Here is a 13,919-nt window from a genome sequence, read left to right as displayed (position 1 = left end):
AAAAAAAAAAAAAAGAGTTGTATGAGCTCCCAATAAAATGGTTTAAAAAAGAAAAAAGAAAAAAAAAAAGAAAAGATACATTCTCGACTTCCAAGAACCCCCTCCCCAAACGTGAGTTGAACCTCATTAGACTGACTTAGCTCCAATGCCCGTTTTGCCTGATTACTATGGTTAAGGGTCTACAGTGAATGGAGTAGCTGATGAAAGATCTTATCCCCAATGTTAGAGCCAGAATCTTCCCCTTGGGAACCATGAGCTGAGATGTGGAATCAGTCAAGGGAAATATGAATTTGGTCCATGGATTCTGGCATAGAAAGAAAACAGAGAGAGAAACTTAGTCCATATTGCTTCATTTAAAAAACCCATACGAACCCTCTTGCCATCAAGTAGAGTCTGACTCTTGGTGACAGACAGTGGCATGAGGGCAATGTTCTAGCACTTCCTCCCCGTTCTTCCTGGTTCCCCTGTTTCCATCTGTCCTTTCCTGGCACAGCCTATCCTTTTTCCTTTGTGCTGTACCTTGCTTTGTGTTCATGCGGCATCAGGTCATGCCAACTCCATCCAGATCCCCTGCAACTCCCCAAATTTGAGTTGAACCACATTGGACTGACTTAGCTCCAATGCCCATCCTTTGGCTGTACAAGTGGGAAGGAGAATCCGACTCCACATCTGCCCAAGGATAATTCCTAGAAGGCAGCAGTGAGACATGCCTCCCCCCTTTAGCCTCTTTATCCTACTCTGACACCAACCATCCCTCCCACAGCTCTCGACTTCTCTCCTAGATCGGATAATGCTTTGCGATGGCCGCACAGAACTCACAGACAATAGTCACAATTTCGGGGTTTATTGAGGAAGCTAACCGGTTACAAAATGTTAAAGATACAAGTCTTTCCCTCCACTTCCTCTTCTCAGCTAGGCTGGCAGACACGCTTCCCTCAGGTCCTCACCCTCTTAGCTGCATGGACCCCTCCCTGTCTTCTGCCTTGTTCCATTGGTATGGTCACTGCTGTGCTTTCTGGTTTTGGAGCGGCTCCTAGGCTCTGCCTCTCTCTCAGGGTCTTGATGCTGGTCCTCTGGTCTTGGTGCTGCTTCTCTGCTCTGTCTCATGGTCTTGATGCAGCAGCCTCTGTGTCTGTGATGCCTCTGTCACTTCAGGCAGGAATCTTGCACATGCACGTGCCCCTGTTCCCCGGATGGGCATAGGATTCTCCCTCTCTGCTTTGAAGATGCCTCTTACATACCCAGTGGAATAGCATAACTGACCAGTTCCTTCTATTTGGGTTTTGCATACCCTATTTGCATGGGGGTTATAAAGATAGACTAAAAGAGCTTTTCTGTGTCCTTTCATGTCACCACAGTAACCCTATAAGACAGATTAGAACTGAGCCCATAGCATTCCCAAGGCCATGACTCTTTAAAGAAGTAAATGGAGTCATCCTTCCCCACAGACTGGGTTGGTGGGTTTGAACTATTGACCTTTCATTCAGCAGCCGAGCACTTTAACCACTGCCCCACCAGAGGTCTTCTTTACTAAGTACCTACTCCATGTTACTGGATTCAACACAACCAAGGACAATTTGAACCCCTTGATGGACGTCTAGGTTGGTTGCAGCATGCTGATACCTTTAGGGCTCTCACTCCGGCCCTCAATCTCTTGCCTCTGAAATATGGCCGAGGCAGACACGCAGAGAACAGAACTAGTCATAGAATCACATGCTTGTTTTACCAAAGAGTCTACTGTGTAGGAGGCCAACCATATGGCAAACATTCTAATTCTGGTATCATAAGCTCACTCAAGAAGACAATAAATAATTATCATTATATTTAGGGATTACCTGTCATGTGCTGGGTGCTGTACCTGTGATGTTGACACCCTTAGCAGACACAGATACTATTTGAGACATATTAGGAATATGGAGCGCTGGTGGTATAGTGGTTACACATTGGGCTGTTCAAAAAAGCCACCAGCAGCTTCACCAGGGAGTAAGGCTGGGCTTTCTAGTTCCATGAACAGCCACAGTCTCAGAAGCCCGCAGAGGGTCGCTATGATTCAGCATTGACTCGATAGCAGTGAGAGGAATAAGTAGGAATCAGAATGGTGCAGCGGGAACACAACAGCTCAGTTAGCTTCTATTCCAACACGAGAACAATACATTCATATAACTAGTCGCTACTTCATGGTGTTCAGGGCAATGGATAGAAAGCAAGGTGGCATGACAGCTGGTGAAAGGTCAGGGTAAGGGAATCTGAATCAGCAACATACCCTATTGATGCCTTAACTCCCTGAAACCCACATACGTTATCTCAGAGTAGAATGACGGAGATTTCTCTACCTGCCTTTGACCCCTATTTGCTGCTCTGTGATCTTGGTTTGCTCTCCTGGGATGCAGAGAAATCAGCAGTTATTGTGGTTTATGCTGCGGCCTGTGAAGGGGCAGAGGCTTGGCTTCCAATCACACCACAAGATGAACTTCTGGTCTCCAGAGGAAGAAAAGCTACTCCTGAATGGAAGGAGAAATGGAACCAGAGAAAAACTGGCGTTTCCTTAAGGAATGGTCACATTTTAGTAGTGTGTTATAAATAGTTTTGGTTGTTTGTTAGTTGCCATCGAATCAGTTCGGACTCCCCGCGGCCCGATGTACAACAGAACAAAACCCTGTCTGGTCCTGTGCTAGCCTCACAATGGGTCTCATGTGTGCGCCCATTGTTGCAGCCACCGCGTCAATCCATCTTGTTGAGGCTCTTCCTGGTTTTTGCTGCCCGTCTGCTTCACCAAGCATCATGTCCTTTTCCAGAGACCAGTCTCTCCTGATAACCTATCCAAAGTGCCATCCTTGCTTCTAAGGAGCGTTCTGGCTGTCCTTCTTCCAAGACAGATTTGTTTGCTCTTTTGACAGCCATGGTGCTTTCTTTCCATCTTCTTCACCAGCACCATGATTCAAATGCCTAGATTCATCTGTGGTCACCTTACTCAATGTCCAGCTTTCACCTGCATCTGAGATGATTGAAATACCATGTCTTGAGGGAGGCGCACATTGGTCCTCAAGGTGACCTCCTTGTTCTTGAACACTTTAACGCAGTCTTATGCCATAGGCTGACCCAACGCAATGTGTTGTTTGATCACGTGACTGATGCTTCCATGAGCATTGATTTTGGATCCAAGCGTGACAAATAGGTTTACAAAGAGTAGTCCTTATTTATTGAGGTCTCATTATATATTAGGCACGAATGCACAATCCCATCTGTGGTAGTTGGATGTTTTATGTCAAGGAGACACTCCTGGCTTGGGGGTGAAATTAAACCTGTCAGCCAAGTGGTCGCTTGATGACACCTGCTTGAGAGTGTGGTCGTTTGTATGAGAGTGATGGAGACTGCCTCTCTCTCTGCCACTTGGCCTTCCTCCCTGCTGGAATTCTGCCTGTCTCCACACCCCATTTGGGCTGCCATGTCAGTGCCCTGCCATGTTTCCACTCATTGTGGATCCACGTGACTCTGCGCCTACCAGCCTGTGATCTTCCTACTTCCCGATTCACGTTTTAGTGTGTCACCCGCCTGCAGCTATGGAAGTCTGAAGAGGTCCCTAGCTTGCCTTGGACTTGTAGACTTGAGTTGGGATGCCTTCTTTTGCTATAAGATTCCTTGTTGATATAAAGCTTTCTTATAAATATATGTGTCTCTGAATTTGTTTCTCTAGACTAGGGGTCCTCAAACTATGGCCCATGGGCAACATGTGGCCTGCTGAGGACATTTATCCAGCCCGCCGGGTGTTTTTGCCCCATTTGTTTTTTTACTTCAAAATAAGATATGTGCAGTGTGCATAGGAATTTGTTCATAGTATTTTTTTAAACTATAGTCCGGCCCTCCAACGGTCTGAGGGATGGTGAACTGGCCCCCTGTTTAAAAAGTTTGAGGACCTGTGCTGTAGACAACCTGGCCTACCACACCATCTAATTCTTATATCATTTGTTTTTGGATTTGGACTTGACTCTGACTTTTGTGGCCCCATATATAAAAGGATAAAACATTGCTTGGTCCTGAACCATTTTCACCATCATTCATGTGCTCAAATTCATTATTGTGGCCACTGGGCATGTTGAGTGTTTTCAAACCTCAAGGCTCATTGTCTAGCACTATATCGAACAATATTCTGTTGTGGTTCATAGGATTTTCACTGGTTAATTTTTGGAAGTAGATTGCTGGAACTTTCTTCCTAGTCCACCATAGTTTGCAATCTCTGCTGAAACTTTTTCAGCATCATAGCAACACACAAACCTCTCCCCGTTGAAAGGTGTGACTACATTTGAGATGAATAAGCCATAAATCAAGCCTAGGTCTCCCACAAGGCAGATCAGAATTCTACCATTGAACCACCACTGCCCTCCAGTAATTGCTGGTGGGTAGATCTCAGTATTCCAGAGAAACAAGCACCTTGGCTAGGACAATCTTGGAAACCTATTTTCCTACCCCACACCCATTACAAATATGTTGCCTTGGTGATGAGAGTGGACATAAGGATGGAGCCTAGTGAAGTTACCATCACACTTTAGATTATGAAATCTTTGTAGAGGGGTGTCTTTTCATCAAGCTCCATTGGGAATATTGCTTGATCCTCTGGCATAGGAACTACTTTGTGCCAATAAATATACTTTGGATTCTGTGAATTGTTTTATGTTAACATATGACCCTCAAGGGGTTCGAAATATTAAATGAGGAAAGAATGAATGCTTGTAGTTACACTTGCTTCTACATCTAGATCAGAAGTGGGTCACTTCTTTGAGCCAACAATCTTATTTTGGCGAATCTTTCCTGCAGAAAGATCCATGTATATCCATTTACAGAAAGATGCTGCAAACATGGTGTAGTGGTATCTGACCTTCTTTAACTTCACAAAGTAGAGGAAAGAGAAATAAGTTCAACCTAGCTCAAGGATAATTCCTATAAAGCAGAGGTCAAACATATATCCACCCTCCAACCTTTTTTTTTTTTTTAAATTAACCAATTTTACCCCAGTCATCCTTTCCACTACACTCTTACTTCTTAGTTGCGTTTGGTAATTTGTTGCACTGGGAATACAAAACACAGGCTTCAACATTGATGACTGTGGGGATTGTTAGGCAAGTAACAGGTTACAATTCGGGATTGAGCATAACTCAGGTTACAATTTTTCAGTCAGGACATCTTCTGGCTATGCTTGAAGGAAGCCTTCTTCATTGGCTCCTCGGGTCAGCTCAGCTTCTGCTATATTCAGGAAAGTGTTGCAAAACCCTTTAACTTTGCCAATAAGAGGGCACCCATTCCATCAATAAAGCCCAACCTGAAAATGTGCAGCTCGCTCACTCTATAAGTCCGCACGCCCACTGTAATTACTGCCTTGATCCACAGGGTGGGAAGCCCACTGCACCAGTCACCTGCTTTCCCTGCTTCCATCACTCCGCCCCTGCTTGTTGCCAACTCATGCAGTGTCTAGTGTGACAGCTTTCTTTCTCTTTGTCTCCTGAGTCTAGGAGGTTGTCAATGCAGGACTTCAGGTCCAAAGAATACACTTTATTTCCATTTTCCTTTCTTTCTCATTTTAAGTCTGGTGTGATGACAGAACTGACCACTTCCCTTGTTAGGGTTTCATACACCTTATCAAACCAATTGGTGGGAGCTACCATATGACAGTGTTAAAAGTGATATAAAAGTAATCTGTTGCACAGCAGATATAAATGTAGATTTCTGTCCATATATAAAGGACCCTTTGGTGTGTAATGATTAAGCACTTGGCTGCTAATCAAATGGTCAGCGGTTCAAATTTACTACTGACTTCATGGGAAAAACAACCTGGCAATCTGCCCCAGTCAAGATTACAGCCCCAACCCCCTATGGACATTCCTAGTCTGTCACATATAGGACCATTATAAGTTGGAATTGACTTAAGGGCACAACTTTTATATATAAATATGTATACTCACAACATCAAGTCAATTCCTCCTCATCGTGACCCTGTAGGATAGAGTAGAACTGCCCCTGTGGCTGCGGGGGCTATGAGACGTATGGGAGCCGAGGGTCTTAGCTTGTTCCCTTGGGATTGCCTAATTTAGGGTTAGCACCTCAACTGTCCACGTGTCAGCCACCACGCCACCATTTATTCTAACACCGCATAGTGGGCAATAAAACGAGAGACGAAGTCTATGAACACAGGGATGGCTGATTCAATTCTGGCACATTTTATTTATGACATATGATACCATGATAATCAACAACTAAAAAGAGTCCGTCAGGTTTGTTTAGATTGGATTAGAGACAAGGATCTTCACCATAGAATTACTGAATGAAAAAACAAAATTCAGGGTAGTAAAGGATATGCAATGATTAAAAAAATTTGTAAAATATTGTGTCAAATTATTTTCTGTGTATTTACATATTTTATACGCTTAGGTCAACATAGCTAATTGTGTAGGATGCTAGCCTGTAATCTATTAACTTAGGAATGGTTATCCATAGGGAATGAGGGGCTATCTTGGAGGGAAGAGAATGTTATTAACATATTGTTTGGCTTGTTAGGATAGAGAATTTTGTAAAAAACTCAGTAAAATAAATATGATAAAAAGGAGGCAGGGATAGCAACTTTAAGCCAAAGATAGTTCTTGGCTGCCCTTGCTGCTTGTGGTCTGAGTGACCTGGGAGGCCAGCACAGGTCATGCTGAGATTCTTCAGGTCTTTACAACCAACACGACTCCCTGTGGTCCCATAACACAGACTGGAACTGCCTCATGAGGCTTGATAGGCTGTAACATTTGTGGGAGCACATCGATGAGTCTTTTTCCTATGGGACCACCAACCTTTCAGTTTGTAACCAAGTCCTTAACTGTTGCACCACCAGCTATCTATATCCAAGATGTTATGACTTAAGAAAAGATAACCACTTTCAAGAAAAAAAGAAGATTGGCTATTGTCAGCTAAGGGACTCTGTGACAAGATAGGATTTCCGGTGTGGGACTAGCAGAAGGTTTACTGTCTAACAAGGGCCAAATAAACAAAACTATTTTTCCCCCTATGTTAGAAAGCATGGTGTAACTGTGGGAATATTTCCCTAAGTTATAATGCTTTAAGAATTTTGAGTGGGAGAAAAAAATGCTAATATATTACATCAAGCCTCTGGCAGTATCTGTTTTTTACTTTCTTTCTTACATCCCTTTCTTTCCCTCCCTCTCCTTTTCCTCCTACCCTTCCTTTGCTCATGGCCAAGCTCAACCTTCAATCTCTTTTTCATAATTACTTACAGACTGAGAAAACAGCCAATTAATTGACTCAACTTTCTGGCTGCCAGGCAGAGCAGAGCATAACTCAGCCTTTTATATTATTTTCTTCATAGAGTCCTTTAGTACATAAGAGTTATAGTCCATAATTCATGTAAAACAAGGTAAACAGTATCTAGCGTATAGGAGGTTCTCAATCATTGTAAAAATGTTTTCACCCAGCTAAGAGGTGAACACTCCTATCCAGGCATATTACAAAAGAAGCCATTGGATATTGTCTATCATATTTGTGTTAGTCTGGGTACTGTAGAGAAATAAACCCACAGGAATTCATGCATAAGAGAGTTTTATATAAAAGTTAAGTGCACACCAAGAAAACATCCCAACCCAGTGCTTCCCAAGCCCACAAGTCCAACATTAACCCATATGTCCAACATCAATCCATAAAGTCCTCCTCTATCTCACAAAACAGACGCAATGATGCTGTCAGCAGCAGGAAAGCTGAGTCAATGAATGTGTAAACATCTCAGTGCTGGCAGGGGTCTCCACATGGCTGCTCTATCACCCAGGGCTGCATCGGGGTAGGTCTATGTGGCTTCTCCTTGGGGATGTCTTGCAGGAAGTGAGCCCTGTCAGCTAAAGCAGGCATCTGCACCCTGGTCCGACCATCAGAAAGCAAGAGACCCGAGAACTCCAAAGGCAAGGCTCACCAAGCCATTTATCCCACTGACCTTCAATTAACCCCACATATGTTTATCGGCCTGGTTGGCACAATAAAATAACTACCTCAATATTTATTACTGGTCACCCATTTGTGTATCTATTATTCAAGTTAAAACTACCCAATTTCCTTAGTTTGGGCTGACACCACTTACACCCTAACTTTGTTATTCGCTTACCTTGTATGTTAAAAAATCACATGCTTTTTAGCAAATGTGGTACCTCCCATTGGGCAGTTCATTAGACTTTTTCCTAAACAATTCTAATCATCCTCTAAGTGAGAGGACTCACATGCACACAAGTCAGATTAGGACACAGTGAAGATTTAAGAAGCAACCACTGAATACTATACCCCTCCCATCAAGTGCATTCTGACTCACAGCCACCCCGTGAAGTCTTTGTGGAATTGTGTATCTGCAAAGGAGCAGTGAAGGGTCAATTTTCTCACACCTGCAACTGCAGGGTTTAAAGACTCACCTTGGGGTTAGTAGTTCAACAGCACCACCAGGGCTCCTTCATAACTCAAACCAATCTTACTACTTAGTTAGTGGATTCCGACTCATAGCAACCCTACAGAACAGAGTAGAAATGCCCCTGTGGGTTTCTGAAACTATAACTTTTTACCCTAGTAGAAAGACTCATCTTTCTCCTGTGGTTGACCTTGAGGGTAGCAGCCCAATAGGTAATGACTACGGCACCAGATCTCCAATAAATAACTCCAAACCAAACCAAACTCACTCATAGCAACTGTATAGGACAGAGCAGAAATGCCCCTGTGAGTTTCTGAGACTGTAACTCTTTATGGGCTTAGAAGGTCCTGTCTTTCTCCAGGAGAGTGACTGGTGGTTTAGAACTGCTATCTTGCAGATCACAGCCCAAACCATTAACTCCTAGGCTGCCAGCGCTCCAATAAACAACTAGTTGATGTTAAATATTTGGATTCTCAGGAGAATCCAAGGTCTCTAAGAACTCAGTTTCGGAAACTGAAAGTGGCTGTTCTCCTCTGCCCTGGAGCGTCTCTATGAGTCAGAATTGAGTCCATTGCAGTGAGTTTGGTCTTTCTGGCATGTTTTTTGGATTTTCCCACTTGATAGAACTTTTGATGTCTTTTCTCCTCTCTCTTAAAGACAGTTAAAATTTGGCTAGTAGTTACTTTTTTCTCTTTGGTCTCTGAGATAGCGTAGTAGCTTTGTCTTCTGGAAAATGTGCGTTGGTGGTTGTGTTAGTCTGGGTTGACTAGAGAAACAAATCATAGGCATTCATATGTGTAAGACAGAGCTTTATATAAAAGAGTAATTGTACATTAAGAAAGCATCCCAGTCCAGATCAAGTCCATAAGTCCAATATTAGCCCATATGTCCAATACTAGTCCATAAATTCCTCTTTAGACTCATGCAGCCATGCAATAATGCCAAAATCACAAGCCAAGGGATCCAGTGAAAGCCTTATGGGTCCAGTGGCGGTAGAAGCATCTCAGCACTGGCAGGGGTCTCCACGTGGCTCTTCCAGCTCCCAGGGCTCTAGCGTAGCTCCATGTGTCTTGACAGAAGGAATGTCTGCAGGGAGTGAGCCAGTATCCCAACTCCAGTGAGCTATTTATCTCCTTAGCGCCTCCAAATGAAATCAGCAAGCTGTAATGTGATTGACAGGCTAAACTCCACCCCTTCATTCTTGAATCTCAAATTGACAACTGATTATTTAACTACCACAGTGGTGCAATGGGATAAGCACTGGACTGAAAACTAATGTCAGTGGTTCAAACTCACCAGATGCTCCTTGGGAGAAAGATGAGGCTGTCTGCTCTTGTAAAGGTTAACAGTCTCCAAAAAGTCAAGAAGTGGCTCTGTTGTGTCCTATAGCATCATAGGTTTTGAATCTACTCAATTGCAATGTGCGCTTGATCTTCTGAGGGGAAGGTAGCTAGTTATAGGGCCTCCCCACATTCTTTTTTTTCTTCTTAGAAAGCCAGCTTTCTCTTTCTCCCAATAGGATGCGTACATTTATGTAATAGGAATATTTTTTTGATTTTTGTTTCTTTAAACCAAGCACAGCACTTATGGACTAAGCAAGACAATCAGGAGCACCATCTGGGGTTTTTCCAAAGCTCATGGGCGGGTGTTATAAATCCCAGGATGCAAAATGCTAGCAACAAAAGGCAAACTTACTGAAGAAGCCCCTTATAAGCAGAGTCCCTTGTTATGGAACAAAGATCACATTAGCTGGCTTGAGGTCTCCTCCTCTCTTGTAAGCGCCTCAATCCCCGCCCTACTTGCCATAAGAGGTTGCTATGGTGACAGAGGAACAGAACACAGCCAAAATATTGCAATGGCAAAGAAAGAACTTTTTAAATTAACTTTTTATTTTTGGAACAGATTTTGGTGTACAGAAAAGTAGCAAAGATAGCACAAAGTGGTTCCATACACCACTTGCCCAGTTTTCTTCCACTGTGCACTATTACGCAAAGCTAAGATTAAGACATGATTATTAATTAAAGTCCTGATTGTATTTGGATTTGAATGGTTTTTCCATTAATGTCCTCTTTTCATTCCAGAATCCAATCCAGGGAGCCACAATATAGTTGGTTATTGGGCCTCTTAAGTTCACTGTTTGTGGCAGCTTCTCAGTCTTTTGTTTTAGAAAGGGCTTAATCGACATGGAATTTTATCCAAATCTACTCCTTTGAGGAGTTCCTTGGTGATACATAGGGGTAGCACACTTAGCTGTTAACAGAAATGGTGAAGGTTCAAGTCCACTAGGGAGAATGATCTGGTGAGCTACTCTGAAAAACCAGACGCTGGAAACAATATGGATCCCAGCTCTATTCTGGTACACATGACGTCATGATGGGTTGGAGATGACGTTAGAGCAACTGGTACAACTGGCAGTCCTTTGACCTGGGCTGCAGCTGTTGCATTTCTTGACTGCGGTTGGATTCTCAGTGGGCCTGATGAGGACACAATGACTTTGCATGGATTAGGGTAGTGATGTACAGATGCTTAATGTAACTGCTGCCACTAAGGTTCACATCTGTACAAAGTTAAATTGACAAAAGTTGTGTGAGAAATATATTGACAACAATGACTAAAAAAACCCAGAAAACAAAGTAGCTTCTATGTGTCTTCTGTACAAAAAAATACCTTAAGGGACTTGGCTGCTTGGTTTGGGGGTTTAAGATCACGGTTTCGTAGGACATCCCAGTTCCTTGACCTAGAAATGTGATCAGTGCATCTGTTGTATCTCCTGGTTCGCTGCATAAGGTAAGGGGTCTTAAGAGTGTGTAAGCCACCACTCAAGGTCTAATGATTGGTTTCCAATCTCTTGGCACAACTGAGAAAGAAGGGGAACCGGGAATCAAAAGAGGACCGGAAGTGTGTTGTTAATTGTTCCTCACCTGCCTTTGCTACGAGACTGGAAGAACTGGACGTTACCTGACTACAATGACACAACATTTTAATCAAAGATTCTCTGTAAGAATTCTGATCAAATGGGGGAATGCAGAGCAGAATGTCGGCCTCTCATAGATTCCAACTCTTCAGGAGCCAGGCAGGCCAGACCAACCCCCGAAACGATTGCCTTCATTTAAGTCCTAAGTGGGAAACCAAAAGTATCCCCTACAGTTTTCTTAAAACCAAGCAAAAGTTTAACAAGTAAAGGAATGTCTGCCTTGACCATTATGTTTTTTAAAGAGCTATCTCTATGGGATTAAACTGACAATAGCAAGTCAGAGATTAGACAGTGAGTTTATGCTAAAGAGGAGAAACAACACAGAAAAGGAGTGTGAGAATGATGCCCAGCTCAAAGAATGAAGCCAATGTCATGTAAATTGTGCATGAAGATATTAATGATTGGGTGTCTGTTCTGCTATGTAGAAGCTCTCCACCCGCCCCCGCCCCCCCCTCCACATCTCTTATGACTTGAGAAGAATGTGAGTTTTTGGTCCTATTTCTATGAATGCTTCAACTGCAGGATGTCACAACCACTAAGAAGGGGATGTTTCTGGTAGGCAGCCTTCCCCTTCTGCTCTAGGTACATACAATAAGCTTCATTCGAGCTTAACGAATTTTACAACCAAATCTCGATAATTCTGTTTTACACCTGCTGCATAGTGTAAGAAGTAGAGTTTTGTTTTATTTTGTCATTGTCCCCTCCTTTTCTCTTCTTCACCTTCAGTTATCTACAAATATATAGTACGTTTCTTTACCAAAATTCGTTAAACAATTTGTTTGGTGCTATTTCAGAAACTCCATACCCCCACCTGCTGTTTCAGCTCTCTGCCGTTCAAGTGGCAAGCAGTATATCCACGATCAAGCTTTCAGGTGTACATTTGTCACCACCTCGCCATGCGCTGTGTTGTGACTAGTAAATTAAGCACTGGTTTTGGAAAGCCCTCGGGCTTCTCCTCATGTAGCGCAATCCTCACGTGGGAGGCAGAGATCTGGGAATTCAAACCCCAGCTCTGTCACCACACCTCCCCTTAGGTACATCACGTATCTCCTCTGAGCCTCCATTTTCTCATCTGTAAAATGGGGCTGAGAGCTCCTCCCCTGACTTTGATTTTTAAAAGCTTTAGCATATTTTGAGTTTTTCCATTCTTAGTTATCTGCCATCACACCAGTGCTAGCTGGGGATGAAGCAGTCTGCAAATAGAGATAGCTGCTTCTGCGTTTCTTTCTCCTCTCATCACACTTAACCCCCCCTGTCATCTAGTAGATTCTGACTCACAGAGACTCCATACAGACCCAGTTTCTGAGACGGTCATGGTTTCCAGAGCAAATCACCTCCTCTTTCTCACAAGGAGCAGCTGGCGAGTGTGCGAACTTAACAATTCAATACTGACCAACAGCGTCATCATTTGGAGCAGAAGAAGAAAACTGGAAGACGGTCGCATCACTGTGAACCAGGCATTTGCAAAAGATGGTTTCCTATGAATATCTGGGGAGGGCTAGAGTGTTCATTGGTACGCACTGGGATGGGGCCTTCTGCAGATAATTTTAGGGAAGAATGGTTAGCAAATTCTGTTCCATCTGTGGAAACCATTTAAATTTTTCTTCACCCCCATTGGATTCGACATGGTGCAGGATATTATTGTGAGAAGCCAGGTGCCAATTTTTGCACTCTCTTCTGGAGTAGGGGCTCCTTTCACCTCTTTCTTCTGGCGGAATCGCTTCCACCATCCTTTCTGTAGTCTGGGACCTCAGTCAATCTCCACTGATACGGAAGTTTGTAACTAATACTTTTGGGTCCTGATTTTTCGTCTTCTATAAAAGTAGAGTGAAGCAACATTTACAATCTAAAAACATATATGCAAAATTTACACGACTGCCTTTCTACCTAACAGTCACTTCTTGAAGAGTATTTCCATAGCTTTCCTGAGCAGGAGGCTGAGTCCTTGAAATTTTGTGAAGGTAAAGAGGAGTGAGCTTTCTGGCTACCTACCTGCCTCTAATCTACCAACTGATGCTCCCTGCTTTGCAGTAAGGTTTGGTTGTTTGATTCAACATTTATTTACTAGCTGTAGCAGGCACTGTGCTACAGTGTTGGGATGTGGATTAAAAGAAATTATTATAAAAAGTACCCAGCACAGTGGCTGATACTTGTTGAACATGATTTTAAAAGATTGTGTTTACATCCATTCTCCTTTGCCAACTGGCATTGATCTATGGATCAATGATCTACTGATCATTGGTCTATTGACTCAAGTGGTTGACAGTGTCTAGTGTCGTGGTTTGCAATATTTACAAAATGAATCAATGAATTAATGTTGAAATACTTAAGTTAAGCAAATAGAAAGGACATTTCTCTTTTCACATCTCTGACACTTTATAGAAAATAGATGAAGCCAGTATATTCAGGGATTAAGAGGCAGGTCAAATATTGTATATACTCGAGTATAAGCTGAGTTTTTCAGCACATTTAAAAATCCTTTAAAAATAATTTTATCGGGGGCTCATATAACTC

Source organism: Echinops telfairi, unplaced genomic scaffold (genome assembly GCF_000313985.2).
Source record: "Echinops telfairi isolate 266 unplaced genomic scaffold, ASM31398v2 ScPeMD7_31;HRSCAF=116, whole genome shotgun sequence".
Taxonomy (NCBI): Eukaryota; Metazoa; Chordata; class Mammalia; order Afrosoricida; family Tenrecidae; genus Echinops; species Echinops telfairi.
Note: the sequence above shows the minus strand (reverse complement) of the source record.